The sequence below is a fragment of the Pogona vitticeps genome, chromosome 2, assembly GCF_051106095.1.
Source record: "Pogona vitticeps strain Pit_001003342236 chromosome 2, PviZW2.1, whole genome shotgun sequence".
NCBI classification, from domain to species: Eukaryota; Metazoa; Chordata; class Lepidosauria; order Squamata; family Agamidae; genus Pogona; species Pogona vitticeps.
The window spans coordinates 192,231,705-192,249,832 of record NC_135784.1 but is presented as its reverse complement, the minus strand read 5'-3'; positions in this window follow the sequence as shown (position 1 = coordinate 192,249,832).

Genomic DNA, 18,128 nt, shown 5'->3' with positions numbered 1-18,128 from the left:
CCTGAACAGGAGTGGTGATTTCTCTTCTGTTCAAAGACAACATCAGGCTTGGCATCGTCGATATGGGGGTGGGGTTCATCGTGCGCCTTTGATTATGGAGAAGCATTTCCTTTACCCATCCTGTGTGATTGGGTTTCTAGGAAATGACTTCCATGGCCTTTCTTGAAGAGAAGTAGTCAATTCTCTTCTGTTGAAAGAAACTATCAGTCTTTGCGTCGTCGCAATTCGGGGCAGTGGTACGTCCTTAGGCGCCTTTCATTTTGGATTAGGCAAAGTATTTCCTCTACCCGTCTTGTGTGATTGGTTGTCAAGGAAATCCCTTCCGTGGGCTTTCCTGAACAGGAGTGGTGATTTCTCTTCTGTTCAAAGACAACATCAGGCTTGGCATCGTCGATATGGGGGTGGGGTTCATAGTGCGCCTTCTATTATGGAGAAGCATTTCCTTTACTCGTCCTGGGTGATTGGGTTTCTAGGAAATGACTTCCATGGCAATTCTTGAAGAGAAATAGTCAATTCTCTTCTGTTGAAGGAAACTATCAGTCTTTGCGTCGTCGCATTTCGGGGGAGTGGTACGTCCTCATGCGCCTTTCATTTTTGATTAGGCAAAGTATTTCCTCTACCCGTCTTGTGTGATTGGTTGTCAAGGAAATCCCTTCCGTGGGCTTTCCTGAACAGGAGTGGTGATTTCTCTTCTGTTCAAAGACAACATCAGGCTTGGCATCGTCGATATGGGGGTGGGGTTCATAGTGCGCCTTCTATTATGGAGAAGCATTTCCTTTACCCGTCCTGTGTGATTGGTTTTCTAGGAAATGACTTCCATGGCCTTTCTTGAAGAGAAACAGTCAATTCTCTTCTGTTGAAGGAAACTATCAGTCCTTGCGTCGTCGTATTTCGGGGGAGTGGTACATCCTTAGGCGCCTTTCATTTTGGATTAGGCGAAGTATTTCCTCTACCCGCCTTGTGTGATTGGTTGTCAAGGAAATCCCTTTTGTGGGCCTTCCTGAACAGGAGTGGTGATTTCTCTTCTGTTCAAAGACAACATCAGGCTTGGCATCGTCGATATGGGGGTGGGGTTCATAGTGCACCTTCTATTATGGAGAAGCATTTCCTTTACTCGTCCTGGGTGATTGGGTTTCCAGGAAATGACTTCCATGGCAATTCTTGAAGAGAAATAGTCAATTCTCTTCTGTTGAGGGAAACTATCAGTCTTTGCGTCGTCGCATTTCGGGGGAGTGGTACATCCTTAGGCGCCTTTCATTTTGGATTAGGCGAAGTATTTCCTCTACCCGTCTTGTGTGATTGGTTGTCAAGGAAATGCCTTCTGTGGGCTTTCCTGAACAGGAGTGGTGATTTCTCTTCTGTTCAAAGACAACATCAGGCTTGGCATCGTCGATATGGGGGTGGGGTTCATAGTGCGCCTTCTATTATGGAGAAGCATTTCCTTTACTCGTCCTGGGTGATTGGGTTTCTAGGAAATGACTTCCATGGCAATTCTTGAAGAGAAATAGTCAATTCTCTTCTGTTGAAGGAAACTATCAGTCTTTGCGTCGTCGCATTTCGGGGGAGTGGTACATCCTTAGGCGCCTTTCATTTTGGATTAGGCGAAGTATTTCCTCTACCCGTCTTGTGTGATTGGTTGTCAAGGAAATCCCTTCCGTGGGCTTTCCTGAACAGGAGTGGTGATTTCTCTTCTGTTCAAAGACAACATCAGGCTTGGCATCGTCGATATGGGGGTGGGGTTCATAGTGCGCCTTCTATTATGGAGAAGCATTTCCTTTACTCGTCCTGGGTGATTGGGTTTCTAGGAAATGACTTCCATGGCAATTCTTGAAGAGAAATAGTCAATTCTCTTCTGTTGAAGGAAACTATCAGTCTTTGCGTCGTCGCATTTCGGGGGAGTGGTACATCCTTAGGCGCCTTTCATTTTGGATTAGGCGAAGTATTTCCTCTACCTGTCTTGTGTGATTGGTTGTCAAGGAAATCCCTTCCGTGGGCTTTCCTGAACAGGAGTGGTGATTTCTCTTCTGTTCAAAGACAACATCAGGCTTGGCATCGTCGATATGGGGGTGGGGTTCATAGTGCGCCTTCTATTATGGAGAAGCATTTCCTTTACTCGTCCTGGGTGATTGGGTTTCTAGGAAATGACTTCCATGGCAATTCTTGACGAGAAATAGTCAATTCTCTTCTGTTGAAGTAAACTATCAGTCTTTGCGTCGTCGCATTTCGGGGGAGTGTTACGTCCTTATGCGCCTTTCATTTTTGATTAGGCAAAGTATTTCCTCTACCCGTCTTGTGTGATTGGTTGTCAAGGAAATCCCTTTTGTGGGCCTTCCTGAACAGGAGTGGTGATTTCTCTTCTGTTCAAAGACAACATCAGGCTTGGCATCGTCGATATGGGGGTGGGGTTCATCGTGCTCCTTTTATCATGGAGAAGCATTTCCTTTACCCGTCCTGTGTGATTGGGTTTCTAGGAAATGACTTCCATGGCCTTTCTTGAAGAGAAGTAGTCAATTCTCTTCTGTTGAAAGAAACTATCAGTCTTTGCGTCGTCGCAATTCGGGGCAGTGGTACGTCCTTAGGCGCCTTTCATTTTGGATTAGGCGAAGTATTTCTTCTACCCGTCTTGTGTGATTGGTTGTCAAGGAAATCCCTTCCGTGGGCTTTCCTGAACAGGAGTGGTGATTTCTCTTCTGTTCAAAGACAACATCAGGCTTGGCATCGTCGATATGGGGGTGGGGTTCATAGTGCGCCTTTTATTATGTAGAAGCATTTCCTTTACCTGTCCTGTGTGATTGGGTTTCTAGGAAATGACTTCCATGGCCTTTCTTGAAGAGAAGTAGTCAATTCTCTTCTGTTGAAGGAAACTATCAGTCTTTGCGTCGTCGCATTTCGGGGGAGTGGTACATCCTTAGGCGCCTTTCATTTTGGATTAGGCGAAGTATTTCCTCTACCCGTCTTGTGTGATTGGTTGTCAAGGAAATCCCTTCCGTGGGCTTTCCTGAACAGGAGTGGTGATTTCTCTTCTGTTCAAAGACAACATCAGGCTTGGCATCGTCGATATGGGGGTGGGGTTCATAGTGCGCCTTCTATTATGGAGAAGCATTTCCTTTACCCGTCCTGTGTGATTGGGTTTCTAGGAAATGACTTCCATGGCCTTTCTTGAAGAGAAACAGTCAATTCTCTTCTGTTGAGGGAAACGATCCGTCTTTGCGTCGTCGCATTTCGGGGGAGTGATACATCCTTAGGCGCCTTTCATTTTGGATTAGGCGAAGTATTTCCTCTACCCGTCTTCTGTGATTGGTTGTCAAGGAAATCCCTTTTGTGGGCTTTCCTGAACAGGAGTGGTGATTTCTCTTCTGTTCAAAGACAGCATCAGGCTTGGCATCGTCGATATGGGGATGGGGTTCATAGTGCGCCTTCTATTATGGAGAAGCATTTCCTTTACCCGTCCTGTGTGATTGGGTTTCTAGGAAATGACTTCCATGGCCTTTCTTGAAGAGAAATAGTCAATTCTCTTCTGTTGAACGAAACTATCAGTCTTTGCGTCGTCTCATTTTGGGGGACTGGTGCGTCCTTAGGCGCCTTTCATCTTGGATTAGGCGAAGTATTTCCTCTACCCGTCTTGTGCGATTGCTTGTCAAGGAAATCCCTTTTGTGTTCTTTCCTGAACAGAAGTGGTGATTTCTCTTCTGTTCAAAGACAACATCAGGCTTGGCATCGTCGTCAAGGGGGAGGAATGTTTTATAGTGCTCCTTTTATCATGGAGAAGGGTTTCCTTTACCCGTCCTGTGTGATTGGGTTTCTAGGAAATGACTTTCATGGGCTTTCTTGAAAAGAAATGATGCTTTTTTATTATATATATATATATATATATATATATATATATATATATATATATATATATATATATATATATATATATATATATATATATATATATATATATATATATATATATATATATATATATATATATATATATATTTTTTTTGCTTTCCTGTGGTGTGGTAATCTAAACCCTGACTGTTATTTTACTGGCAGTCAGAAGGAGAAACAAGGGAAAGATGTTTTATCTGTATTTCCAAAATAATGTTGGAGAGATGAAAATAAAAACTTTTCTTTTACATTCTCGTAAATCCTGAAGAAGGTAGTTTATTAAGGCTGGCTAAAACCATATCTGTGGCAGATTGTTCAAACTGTAGAAATGAAAGGAAGCATTCCTGCATGGCAACACATTGTATCTGCCCAGGAAACCAGGTTCTGTCCCCTGCTTGCCCACAAGGGAGCTCTATGCGAAAAAGTAGGATGACCCAGGAAGGGACAGGTGGGCTTCGACAGTGCGTCAGGAATTGCTCCTGTCATGCTTGCTCAGGACTGAACGCCTGCCACAGAAGGGTCTTTTGGATCAATGAGTTTCTCAAGATTGGGAACTATTAGAGACCCTTCCTGGTACCTTTTGTCTCATATCCTGTCTCTTATGTCTCATCAATAAATGTTACATGAATAGTGCTTAACCCAAAATTACTGGTGTGTGGTCTTCTCGGTTGCCTGACCAGGGCCTGCCTCAATCCATCACTATTTTTGGTCTCTGACCCAATAAAGTACATGCATGTAATATTTCAAATAAATGGAAGTAATTGAAACATTTCAAGATAGCTAAATCAGCACAAGTTAATAAAATAGATTACCCAGACATTTTTTTTATGATGGGAGTTAGGCAGAGGTCAAGAATTGTTTTGTATTCTTTTGGCAGAGAATAGGAATTTGGCCACTAATTCAGTAGTTATCTTGTTTGTGTTGCTTAATAAATACTTTATATAACAAAGCAGAGTCCTAACTGGGAAGACATTCATTAGAGGCTTGAGAAATTTGATAGGCTCATTCCTGTAAAGATTACACTCAAAGAGGACGTATTTCATTTTTCCTGTGGCTACAAGGACACAATCTTTTTCGTAAGGGATGCCGGAATGACGCCCATCTAAAATTGCGAATTGGAGACAGTTAAATTGGCCTTTTTAAAAATTGTGCCTGTATTTTGTGATAATCAAATTCTCCAAATACCTAGCACTTTGAGAAAAATTAAAGTTTAGGCCAAAATGCAAGATGAAACATGTTTTGAAATTGAAATTGATTTTCGGTATTCTATGTCCCTAATCTGCTTTTCTAGGGTAGAGTTGGTTGCCTTGGGTTCCTGGGCATAAAGAAAGTCCATCGAGAGCCCTAATAGATGCAGTTTGGCTGGAAAAGCGTTAAGCCATGAGCTCTTATGTACCTCTTTCTGTAAAAGGTTAAGATATTCCATGGCGGAATCAGTATGTATTGCCTTATTCCAATATCTGAAAGCAAAGAGCCAAGCACTCCATTCTTGTGATATGAGGCCAGTCTCTAATCGTAATGTATCTGCAGGGACACAACTTGGCATTCCAAGGATGGATCTTAGAAAAATTGAAAGCGCACTCTCTATACTTGTGTGAAATACTAGAATTTAAGCTGGTATTCCATATAGCAGTTGGGGCAGAATCTTGAGCTTAGAAACTTGGATAAAGGCTGGTATAAATTGCCCCGCCCCAATAAAGAAAAAAACTCAAGATAGCTTTCTCCATGTGATCGGCTACTTGGATTATTGACTATCTGTGGGCGGCCCAGAAAAGTTTATAGTGAAATATAATACCCAGGTACTTCAGCCATTTTAATTGCTCAATGCATGTGCCATTAATTGTCCATTTTCTTATTGTTACAGACTGAGCAAAAACCATAATTTTGGTTTTGACAATATTTGTAACCAATTGATCTTATAGTAGGTTATACATATATGAGGCCGTTTAAGGCTTATTTTCGATAGTGACAGAAGAACAGCGTCATCTGCATAAAGCAATAGGGGCATTTGATCTCTGCCAGTCTAGGAGGATGGAAGTCTGTTCTAAGACACCACCCAAGCAGATCATTTAAATACAGGTTAAATAATGTGGGGGCTAATATACAGCCCTGTCGAACCCCCTTATTAGCCTGAATAGGCTTTGGCAGATCTCCTTCCGTACCACATCTAACATGAAGTGTGGTACTCTGGTAAAGACATTTAATGAGATATAGGAGTCTCTTACTGTCAGGACCCAGTTTCCTATGAGGTAGAACTTGGTCGGACGGACAGAGAGTACAGTAATTGGAAATCTGAATACCCCTATGCAGCTGGGTGAGTCCTGGTCACTGCAGCCAGGGTGTACAACAGACTACTACTTACAAGTCTGCCCTAAAAAGATAGTTGCTGACCCATAAGAAAGCTCAGCAGGAAGTTACACATGAGGTTTGTAGTCCTAAGATCTACTTGGCTCAATTAGGTAAGACTCAGTAGCTTCATGTGGCCTTGCTTCTCCCTCAGGGTATAGCTAAGACACCTTCACTGTTCAAGAACTGAAAAGATTTTATAATTGATCTTTTTATTGAAGAAATAAAGTCAGTTTGGTGCAAAAGCATAGCAAATAAGTGTTTTCAAGGCTTGTTACAAATTACAATTAAGGCAAAAATCCTCTTTTAATTACAATAGCTCTAAAAATCTCTAAAAGCTTCCTTAGGGTAGGCAAAAGGCCTAAAGCCCCCTTTCTCTTCTTCCTTGACTCCCTACATCTTCCCCAGTCCTTTCCCTGCACGGAGCAGCAGGCAAAAAGACCTAGAAAAATCTATGGTTCCATCCAAAAAGGAAAAATAGGAACAAGATGGAACACTGCAAAGGGCAAAAGTTCCTTTTTCTATCTTCTCGGCTCCTCCTGTCGTCTTGGTCTTCCCACGCTGTCATCCAATCACGGCATACAGTGATAGAAGCAGTCCCCTCCTTCTCTTCTCTCAAGAAACAGATGTTGTTTTTGTCAGTCCATTGTCTTCTCCGCCATAACAAGTGTCTGGTCTTATTATTTTGTATTGGCTTCAACAGTGGACCCTCGACTTACGGAATTAATCGATATTGGAATGGTGGCTGCAGGTCGAAAAGTCCGTAGGTCGAGAGTCCATTTTGCATAGGAATGCCTTGAAAACCATTTAATCCATTACAGGAAAAAAAAAATCCCGGGCATTCCAAAGCTGCACCCGCTGCTCTCTGTCTCCCGTCCCTGGTGCCCTCTGCCTTCTGTCCTTGTGTGGAGAGCAGGCAGAGGGCACCGGGATGGGAGACAGAGGTCAGCGTGTCCAGCTTTGGAAGCCCAGGAAGCCGAAAGCTGCTCCGCCCCCGCTGCTGGCTTTCAGAGGGCACCAGGGATGGGAGACAGGGACAGCGAAAGGAGTTGTTAATCTTGGAAAGTGGAAAGCCAGCAGCGGGGGCGGAGCGGCTGAGAAACAGGCAGTGAGCACGGGTCAGCTTTTGGTTTTCCATGCTTCAATAACCCCTTTCCTATCCCTGTCTTCCATCCCCACTGCCCTCTGCCTTCTGACCCTGCGGGCACCGGGGATGGTAGGCAGAGGGCAGCAAGGGAGGCTTTGAATTTCCCGCCCTTTCCCCCTGCCTTTTGTAAGTTGAAGCTCCGGCTGCAAGTTGAACAACAATTTTGCGGCATTAGCTTTTTGTACCTCGAAATTTTCGTAAGTAGGGACCTTCATAACTCGAGGGTACACTTTACCGGCCTAAAGGAAAAACATTCCCACAGCCCTCTGGAAATACATTCCCATCATACAAAATCTTTCATACATAGAACCAATATGGAATCCATTTTACATTGTTCCCAACTACATATCCCATCTTCAGTACAAGATTTAAACCACATAATCTGATCCATGACATTTATCTATCGGGGCTTTATATAATTTTAACCATAGTACAGTGGTACCTCACATAACGAGCACACCGTTTAACGACGAATCCGCATAGCGATCCGTTTATTGGGATCGGTAATGCGACCGCATACCAATGTTTTCTATTGCCGAAAATCAGTTTGCGACGATCGGTAAGCGTTTCGTTTACCGATTTTTGACCTGCTGGATAGATTTCCCATGGAAGGACCATGGGAAAGATTTCCAAGCCTTGCCGAAGACTATGATTTTGGTTTTCTCGAAGTTTAATTGAAGGTTATTGTGTGATAAATAATCAAGGCAGCAGGTAATGAGCCGCTTTAGGCCGACCCTTGTACGGGAAAGAAGGACCATGTCATCCGCGTACAGTAGGATCGGTATCTGTAGGTGGCCTAGTTTGGGGCTGTGTCCGAAGATATTGCATAGAAGTGGGGCGAGGTCATTGATGAATAAATTGAACAGGGTGGGGGCCAGGACGCAGCCTTGCTTCACTCCTCTGTTGGCAAGAATGGGGTTGGAAAGAGCCCCTTTCGACGAAATTTTTATACGGCATGTGGAGCCTGCGTGCAATTTTTGAATTAGAAATAGGAGCCTCCTATCCATACCCAGCCTAGCGAGCTTTAGCCATAAGATATCTCTATTGATGGAATCGAAGGCCCCTTTTAGGTCTAAGAAGGCTGCGTAGAGGCGGGTATTGGGTTGTGAGGCGTATTTGGAGATCATGTGGGATAGGATCAGGCAGTGGTCTAGTGTAGACTTTCCCGCCTTGAAACCCGCTTGTTCGGGTCCCAGGATGTCTTGATCTAGTAGCCAATCTTGAAGTTTGTGAAGTAGGTGACTGGCGTACATCTTCCCAATGATGTCGAGCAGACTTATAGGTCTATAGTTGTTTGGGGATTTCTTGTCGCCCTTCTTGTAAATCGGAATTACTATAGCCTGTGTCCACATCCTGGGCATCATACCGGATTCATTGACGGCGGTGAACAGGGCAGCGAGCACCGGCGCCCACCACTCGGTGTAGGCCTGTAGCAATTCCGAAGGGAGGGCGTCGGGGCCTGGGGCCTTTCCAGTTCTAAGTTGGCCTATGAGTTGTGTTATTTGGCTAGTTGTGACTGGTGCCCAGTCTGGAAGGTCGCAAGGTGGGGGCGGATCAGTTGGTACTGTGGGCTTGCAGCTGTCGTGAAAAGTGGCCAAGAAATGATGTTCCCACGTCTCGGCTGGTATATGGGGGAGGTCCTGTGAGGTCTTCTTAAAGATGAAGGAACCAGAAACTACGTCCCAGAATTTTTTGTTATTGCCTGAATTAATCGCCTCGACTAGATAGGACCATCGAACCATTGCAGAGCGATGCTGGAGTTTCTTAATGGCTGACCTGAGGTGGGTTTTCAGCTCAAAGTACTGGGAGGGGAGCTTGAGGGCCTTAGAGGATCTGTAGTTGTTATAGATCCTCCTCATGTCCTGCTTCAGGGCGATACAGTCCTTGTCTAATCTAGGGCCTGTGGCCGAGGTCAGTCTTTTCTGAAGTTGTTGGGGGGGCCGCCCGAGGCTAGCTGCTATGGAGTCTATTAAGTTCTCGAATCCTTGGATGAGGTCTTCAGGCTTTGATGAAGATAGCCAGTTGAGGGAGCCTTGCGGTGTCGTCTCTGGATTGATTGTTTTTTCGAAGTATTGTTTGGTTCTGTGATTCCATTGGATTCTGGGCAGAATCGCTGAGGGCTCCTCGGGGTCCGGGTTGGTCAAGGGTGTCGAGTCTGGATTGGGGGCAAGGCTGCAGCATAAGGGGAGATGATCGCTGGCTAGAAGCTCTCCCACTCGGAACTCAGCCACACGCGTTAGCAAGGAAGTCGGAATCAGGATGTAGTCTATTGTGCTGGATCCGCGTGGGGAGATGAACGTGAACTCACCCTCGCTGTCAGCCTCAGTAAGGCCGTTTAGCCAGATGAGGCCTCGGAGTAAGCAGAGTTGTGCCAGGTGGATCCCCGCGTCGTTGATTTGGTGGTCTTTGGACAGCCTCCCTGAAACATAAGGATGTAGGGGGGAGGTGTCGCTAAATGTGTCCATGATGCGGTTGAAGATGGCCTCACCCTGACCTACCCTGGCGTTGAAGTTGCCTGCCAGCAGCAGTGGCATCCCAGGGAACTGGAGCTCGAGATTATCTAGGGCAGAGCTCAGGGATTCCCATTGGCTAGATCTGTGGGACTTAGAGGGTGCTGGGGGCATGTAGACATTGACTACTAGGAGCTCTTGATTCCTGGATTTGAGTTTTATGCCCTGAATTTTGCAGTTGCCGTCAATTGTGAGTATGGGATTTGAGGCTAGAAAGTCAGCTACAAATATTGCTAGTCCCCCGAATGGGCGGCCCTTTGCTGTGGGCCTTTGAGCTGGAAGAGAGTAGGCGACGTATCCAGCTAGAGATATGGGATGAACTGCCCACGTTTCTTGTAGCAGTATGATACTGGAACCTCGAAGGAAGTCACTGAACTCAGGGTCCTGCGTTTTGCTGTACCATCCCGCCACGTTCCAAGAGATCAGTCTTAGGTTGTTAGAGGGGGCAGTGGAGGGTGAATTGGCAGTGAGTCAGTTGGTAGGCAACAATGGGGCGCGCATCATTGGATCCAGTGGGGCGCACGTCATTGGATCCGGAGGCAAACCTTCGGCATAGGAATCCGCCCTGATTGAGTTACCTGCGTCCGGGATATCCGAGGGTTCAAACAGAACCGGCGGAGCCGTGGGGCTGTCGATGGGCTCCTCTGGGTTGTGAATATCCACAATCACTTTTGCTGGATTGAGTGAGGAGCAGTGCGTTTGCAGAGGTGTCAGCAGGTCTTTGCTCTGGCTGGACTCTAGAGTGTTAGGTAGTTGGGGGAGAGTTGGAAGTTGAACTGTGTAGCTGTGGCCCCTTCCATCACGTCCTGGCAGGTCCTCCGGCGGTCTCAGGGCTGCTCTGTTGAGCTGAGCACCAGAGGGCAGAGGGGAGGATGGCAGCATATGATTTGCCCTTGAGGGAGTGGATGGGGGCAGCTCTGCCTGGGGACATTCCTTATGTGGGGGGGATCTGCCCTTGCTGTCTGTTGCCCAAAGCATGGGCTCGTTGGCAGTCGGTGTATTTGAAACTTTAGTCCCCCGAGGGGATGAGGGTTCTTCAGGGGAACTCTTGGGTTGGGAAGATTCGACTAGGGACCTCAGTTCCTGCCCTAGAGCCTCAACCTTCCTGAGCACCTGGTTCTGGTTTTCCCGTGGCAGCACTTTAAACCCATCGATGGCCTCATTGGGCAGGGACTCATTGTCTATGTCAATGTCGAGCTGCAGTAGAAGATCTCCTAAGTCTGGGCAATTGGTGGAGCTGAGGCTGGGCCGTGCGTGAGATGGGATGAGCAATGACTCAGTCGGAGGACACATGTCGGTGGACTTGCGGGAAGGATGCTCCAGGGTTGGGATGGCTTTGGACTTCGTCGAAGGCAGTGTCTCCCCCAATGTAACTTTCTTTGGAGAAAAGTCACATGACCCCTGTTGACCCGATGTTTCGGCTGAGGGACTGGCTGGTGGTACTGGTGACGTCAGAACTGCTGGTGTAGCTTGGTCGTGAGTGATCGGGTGCTTGCTGGCAAACGTTTGTTTGAACGATAGATTTGGGGCCCTTATTCCAGGGAGAGTGTTACCCGAAGCGTCGGCTGTTGGCTTGGTTTCTGGAGGGACAGGAGGAGAAATGTTACACAGAACCTTACTGTTCCTCTTCCCTTTGCCTTTTCGGCTGGCCTGGACGCTGCTTGTGTGGAGACAGGGCGGGAATGGATCCATGCGGGGCTCAGGATGAAAGGATTTTAGCTTGACTAGAGAGCTTTCAATGTTGTTGGTTGCTGCTTTTAGTTCGGATAATAAGGAAAGAGCTCCTATGCTCTTGCCAGGTGGAAAATCAGCTTGGGAGCTTGTATTCTGAAGGCCGTTGTCTCTTGGCTGCAAGCTGGGCAGCTGTCCAAGACTTGGCCTTGTAGATATGGAGGCAGATGATAAGGAGCGGTTCAGCACGTTCGCTGGAATCAGAGATTTAATTGGCATGTCGCTGAACACTCTGCGCAGGAATATATTGTAAAATTCAAGAAGATATTTTTTCTCATGAAGTAGTCGGGGAATTCTGAGGCTTTGGAACTTCAGCAGCACACGTAGGCAGCGCGGCCGCCAGGAAGACCGCGGGAGACGTGTCGCCTCCAAGAGATCAATCCCATGGTTGTCCAAGGATAAGAGACTGCCCAGTGAGTTGAGTACGCGTTGCTTGTTTGACTATCTGCCCTTGTTTAGAGGGGTGTCCCAGACCTCTAGCACAATTTGATTTCTCATTAGGCAGCGGCTTGTTCCCTTGGAGACCTCTGCACACGTCTGAATGTCAGGAGCGGTAGCTTTTGCTGTTCTATCTGAGCGATTAAGGTGGAATCCGGAGTTTAGTTCAAGACATGAGGATGTGGGCAGCATGGTCTTATTAATCAGGTCCAGCTGGGCTATGATAGAGTTAAGCTGCTGGCATATAAATGTAATAGTCTTTCCAGTGATTACACAGTACTCGCCGAGCAGAGATAAAAAGTAATTGCTAAAGACGCTCTCATTCAGTGAGAGCTGTTTGACTTGATAAGTCGAGGATGGAGACAGCTGGTCCTCTGCAAAGTCTCTGCTAGGGAACCCAGGAAAGCCAGGTTTGGCAGACTCACCCCCTGGATCAGCGGCGTCTGACCATGTCGGGCAATCTTCCAACCGCCTCTGTTTAGATGACTTGGCCGGCGAATTCTCTTGGCTGTGAGGATGTTTGTATCTTCTCCTCTTCCCCATATTTCCACGTGTGTGGCCCCCGAGGAGAAACAGAAACTAGAAAGCAGGGGGGCAGCTCCTGTTTGTTTTAATAATCAGCCAAATGTAGAGATTACGCCGGAGCTGTACATGGTGCGTCTGCTCACGGCGCCATCTTGGGGGGGAAAAAAAGTCTGCTCTCCGCTGTACTTCCAGCTACCTCTCACCCTTGGACGCAGACCCAACTACCTTCATCTTCTAGAACAGCCACAAGACCGCTGGGCATTCACCCTCGCTAGATGTAACATATTACCATCAAGTCTAGCGCAGGGCAAGTATAGGGGCTTACCAACAGAATTGAGAATCTGCCCATGTGGGCAGGGAAAGACTGAATCCCTGCAGCACATGCTATTTTATTGTACACTCTACAAGGATATCCGCCTGTCACATCAGATGGTCTTTCTCCCCCTTCATTCCGGATGGGCAGACCTGAGGAAAATACAATACCTTCTAGGTGACCTTAGCAAGGAAGTCACTCTATCAACCGCCAGATACGTCCAGGCCATTATCCAGAGACGCCGCAACATGTTCCCCCAAAACGAGGAGCTCCAACTTTGATGTTCTGGTTCCTCCTCCCCCCAGTAATGAATCTTTCCCCGGTATTTTATTGTTTTATCGTTTTATTTATGCAGCATGCCAATAAAGGTTTCTGTACTGTACTGTACTGTTTACCGATTTTTGCACAGCGATTTTTTAAAAACAGCTGTTCGGCGGTTTCAAAATGGCCGCTGGATGCCCAAAATGGCCACACGCAACATTTTCGCGCCCTGCCTTTGCTTACCAGGGCACGAAAATGGCGGCCAGATGGGGAAACTTCGCTGAATGGTGAGTTTGGGCCCCACTGGAACGCATTAAACAAAGTTTAATGTGTTCTAATAGGTTTTTCCGTTCCGTATAGCGAAGTTTCCCCATAGCGATGGTTAATCCGGTACGGATTAACCTCGCTATGCGGGGCACCACTGTATATCTTTTGGGACAGAATCAAAGGCTGATTTTAGTGTATAAATGTGGTATAAAGCCCGTTACCATAAGAGGACATACATATATTTCTCTGCAAGATGGCTTAAAATTATACCATCATTGGTTGCTGATCTACCCTTTCTAAAGCCTGCCTGTTCCTTCCCCCAAATATTTTCCTCCTCTATCTGAGTAGTCTTTGATTTAAATGACTGGAGTACAATTTGCCCAGCACAGAGAGTAAACTGATTGTCCTATAGTTGGTTGGGTCTCCTCTCTCTCCTTTCTTAAATATAAGTATTGTTATGGTTTGAGACAAAGCGGTGGGAAATTTGCCTGAGTTATGAATATGGGTCAACCAACAGAGGTGCCCACCAATCCATGTCAGCCTTTAGCATTTCCGGGAGAATGGCATGTTTTCCCAGCGCCTTGACTGATTTCATGCTTCTCATCTGGCTTTTTGTTTCAGTCATTGTGACCAGCCTCCACGTAGGAATGTCATTTAAATCTATAGTTGGGAAGAAATCTACAGTGGTGCCCCGCATAGCGACATTAATCTGTTCCAGGATTAACGTCGCTATCCGGAAACATCGCTAAATGGAAAGAAACGCATTAAATCCTGTTTATAGCATTCCTATGGGGCAAAAACTCACTGTTCAGCGAAGATCCTCCATTGGGGCGGCGATTTTTGCCGCCTCAGTAAGCGAAGAATCCGTCCAGAAAACAGCGGGTCGCCATTTTGGAACCGCCGATCAGCTGTGTGAAAATGGGGACTTGGGGAGGACTGCGAGGGGCGGGCTCCCCCGCGGTCCTCCCAAAGCCCCCGCCGGCATTTTCACTCAGCTGGCCAGCGGGCGCTTCAGAAGGAGCGCGGGGGACGGCTTCCCCGTGCTCCTTCCGAATCGCCAGCCAGCATTATCACGGCAGGTGCTTCTGAGGGAGCGTGGGGGAGCCCTCCCCCGCTCCTTCCAAAGTGCCGGCCGGCATTCTTGTGGCGGGCGCTTCCGAAGGAGCGCTGGGGAGCCCGCCCCCCACTCTTTCTGAAGCACCAGCCAGCATTTTCACGGCGGGCGCTTCCGAAGTATTATTAGAATTTTTCAATATGACCACCTCAGCCATTTCTACTATCTTAGATTTCCTCTAACCTGGGGCATCGTTCAGGGTTTTCCAGGGGTGAGTGGAATTTCCTTAACTTGTGCAAACCATTCATTTAAGGTAGGGTCTTCCTTTTATTCTTTGATGAAAGATAGATTCTTAAGGTTTCTCAGAATAACTAGATCAGCTGTCTCTTTCACTTCTCTTATTGCAGGAAGATTTCCCTCATTTCCCTCAGTGGCTTCAGTTTGCCTTCTCTGAGAGCGAACTGTCACAAAAATACTCTGCACATGCTCAGCTAAATCCTGACCTATATCTCATTGGTATTTTTGCCATGGGCAGCACCACTATTTCAGAACCAATCCCTTTAATAGAAATATTTTCATCGTCTAACATATTTTCCTTAGGGACTATATCATGGTGACATATTGTAACTTGTGATCAAGAATCCTTGAGCGCTAGATACGTATTATTATTCACACCGATAACATCATCAGAGCTATGTAGAAGATTCAGATTACATTCTATCAGAAAGCACTGGACAACCCTGGTCACAGGGCGATCTTGGATCTCGGACCCTTCTGTTACTTGCATTGCTATGGCAAAAGCGCCACAGTAGCTTCAACTGCTGCATTGGTTGTTTTATTATGCTGTACACAAAACACCACCTTAGGGGGACTGGAATCTCCACCTTTATGCTGATTCCAATCCTTAGTCTTTTGAGTCTCACACTGAGCCCAAAAATGAGCTTTCTCCCCACATGTATAGCACCATTTACTGGCCTTGGGTTCAAAATAAAGGGCCTTGTTAACTTTTCCCTCATGACTATTAGGTTTCAGATAACTGTGGTCTGGAGATGAGGGTCTGTCTCCAAAATGGCTTCTAGTAGCTTGGGCACTTCTGAGGTAATCTCTACTGGGTGGGGGTCCTCTCCTCCTATCATCCGACACATTTCCAACAATTTTACCTCAGAAAACTGAGGATCTCTAATTTCACTAAGGGAATCAGCAAATTCTGATGCCTGTAATACATTTTAAAGATTTTTGTCCTTGACCAAATAATGCAATTCTCCTGGCAACACTGAATAAAATTGTTCTAAACCAACTACAGTGGGGTCTTGACTTAAGAACGACTTGAGTTAAGAACATTTTGACTTAAGAACCACTCTCATAGGAAAATATTGACTTGAATTACATACTTAGATTTGAGTTAAGAACTGAAAAAAACCACGTGGGAGGCAGGGAAAGTGCAAAATGTGAACTTTCAGTTAACTGTTGGCCAGTGAAAAGGGTGCCTGTCTGCTTCCTCACTCCTCCCAGCGTTTAGAGAGTGGATTGGGAGACAATCTTCAGACTGCCTGGTACTCTACTGCCTGGACTGTATTTTCCCTGCCTTCCCTGAACCTTTCTTGACCTAAGAAAAAAAAGAAACAAAATATCCCCCTCTAGTGGTCGAAGGCGGAATAGCAGCTTCCCATTAGTTTCTATGGATGGAAAAGAGCAGATACGGATCAAATGGTTTTCAATACATTCCTATGGGAAATGCAGAATTGACCTGAGAACTTTTTGACTTGAGAACCGCCTTCCAATACGGATTAAGTTCTCAAGTCAAGACCCCACTGTACATTTTTCATTTGGACTAGAGAAGTGACATTCACGTTTCATCAGTTTGTCCAAACATTAAAACAATTTAGGCCCTAATAGGGCATAAGATTCTTCAGGCTTTTTGGTAAGGGCATGAAATTTTCTTCTAAGGTGTTCTGCATTTATGCCAAATCTAGAATATACCATTTTTCTATATGCCTCAAAATCTCTAGCTTGCTCCAAGGCATCTGATAATAAAACTCAGCTAAATCTCCACTTATTTGTATAAGTGGAGATTTATCATCCTTTCATCATCCTTAATCTCAAAGTCCCAGCATGCTCTCTCAAATGAAATGAAATTCAGGGCAATCTCCTCTCCTATATTGGGGAAATTTCTTTAGATCAATTTTTGAGAGATTTCCCTCACTAGTTGTTGTTATTATTACTATTATTATTTTGAGCAGCAATTTCTAATTTTTTCGTCTCTATTTGAAATTCCATTTGTCTTTTTTTCTTTCTGAAATGCCATTTCTCTTTGTCTTAATTCCATTTGTCTGGCCTCGTGCTCCGCTTTCGCTTTTTCTCTAATTTCCATTTCCTTGAGCCCTAGCTCCTTAGCTTTCTTTTCAACTCTGGCTTTTCCCCTAATTTCTAATTCCATGGCTTTTTCTCTGAGTCTATAGTCCTTTTCTAGTTTCCATTTCTCCACATCTAGGGAGCTTTGAATAATTTCCCTTGAGGGTTCCTCAGGTATTTGAGGGTCTCCATTCCCATTCCCCTTAAACTCTTGAGGATCAATTTCCTCCATGATTGGCTTTTTACTTCTTTTGGGTAGCATAAGTATGTACTTTCTTAATAAAAGGAACTGATTTCTATAGCTGAGTTAGTCAGGCCTCTTTTTAAAACACTTTTACTGCTGTTTTCTTTTTCCCAGTATTTTTCTGGGGTATTATGTAGCTCTCGCTCAGCAGCTAAAGATGGCTGTAGTTTCTCTGGCATCACACACAAGCCATGATGTTTCATGGTCTGAGACAACCTTCTTGCCTCCAGACACAAAAGAAATTCTAGTTTCAAGCCTCTGCTTTTTATTTTCTTATCAACTCAGATCCGCTCTGACCCTGTCTTCCACTTTTTTATCCACCAGTACTCCCTTCTCTCTCAGAGCCTTGGATTTCAAGCTAGCCCACTGGGTCTTTCAAAGCCTGAGGTAACACACACACAAAAATTTTCCCTTTAGAATCAGTTCCCTATCTTTAGTTCCCCCAGATCTGAGTTCAGAAGCCCTGTCACTAAGCTTTTCCACAAAAGATCTAGTGGGTCACCCACTTCTTCACCACAGACCTCTGACTAAAAGGTACCCAGGACTCCAGAAAAGTCCCTTTTAAATTTTGGCTTTACTGGATTATTTCGTATCCCGCCGCCGGACACCAATTGTGCCATTTGCCCTTGTGGTGCCTGCTTGTCTTTCCCTCACAAAAGCTCACGCCGCCTTTTCTTCTCGCTGACACCAGTGGATTATCTCAATCCACAAAATAAATTTCGTTTGTCAAAACACTTGTCTTGTGAACAGAAACAGACCTTATTTATTGAAGTGAGGCAGATTGAATAATAACAGAAGTTCTTCAGGTATACATTATACATAAGCAAATCATCAACCGTTCTCTCAGTACATACTTCTTTTCTCTTGTTATATCATTATCACCTTCTCTACCTATTTTGCCTAACCAGCTCTCTCTCTCTCTCCGACTAACTAGCCCTGACTCCTCCTTCTCCTACCAAGCCTCATGTAGCTGCTGACTCCGCCTCTCCACTCCACTCATAGGTTCATGCAAATCAGCTCATGAATATGAATGGCATGAATGACATGGGAGATTGTCACAGGCA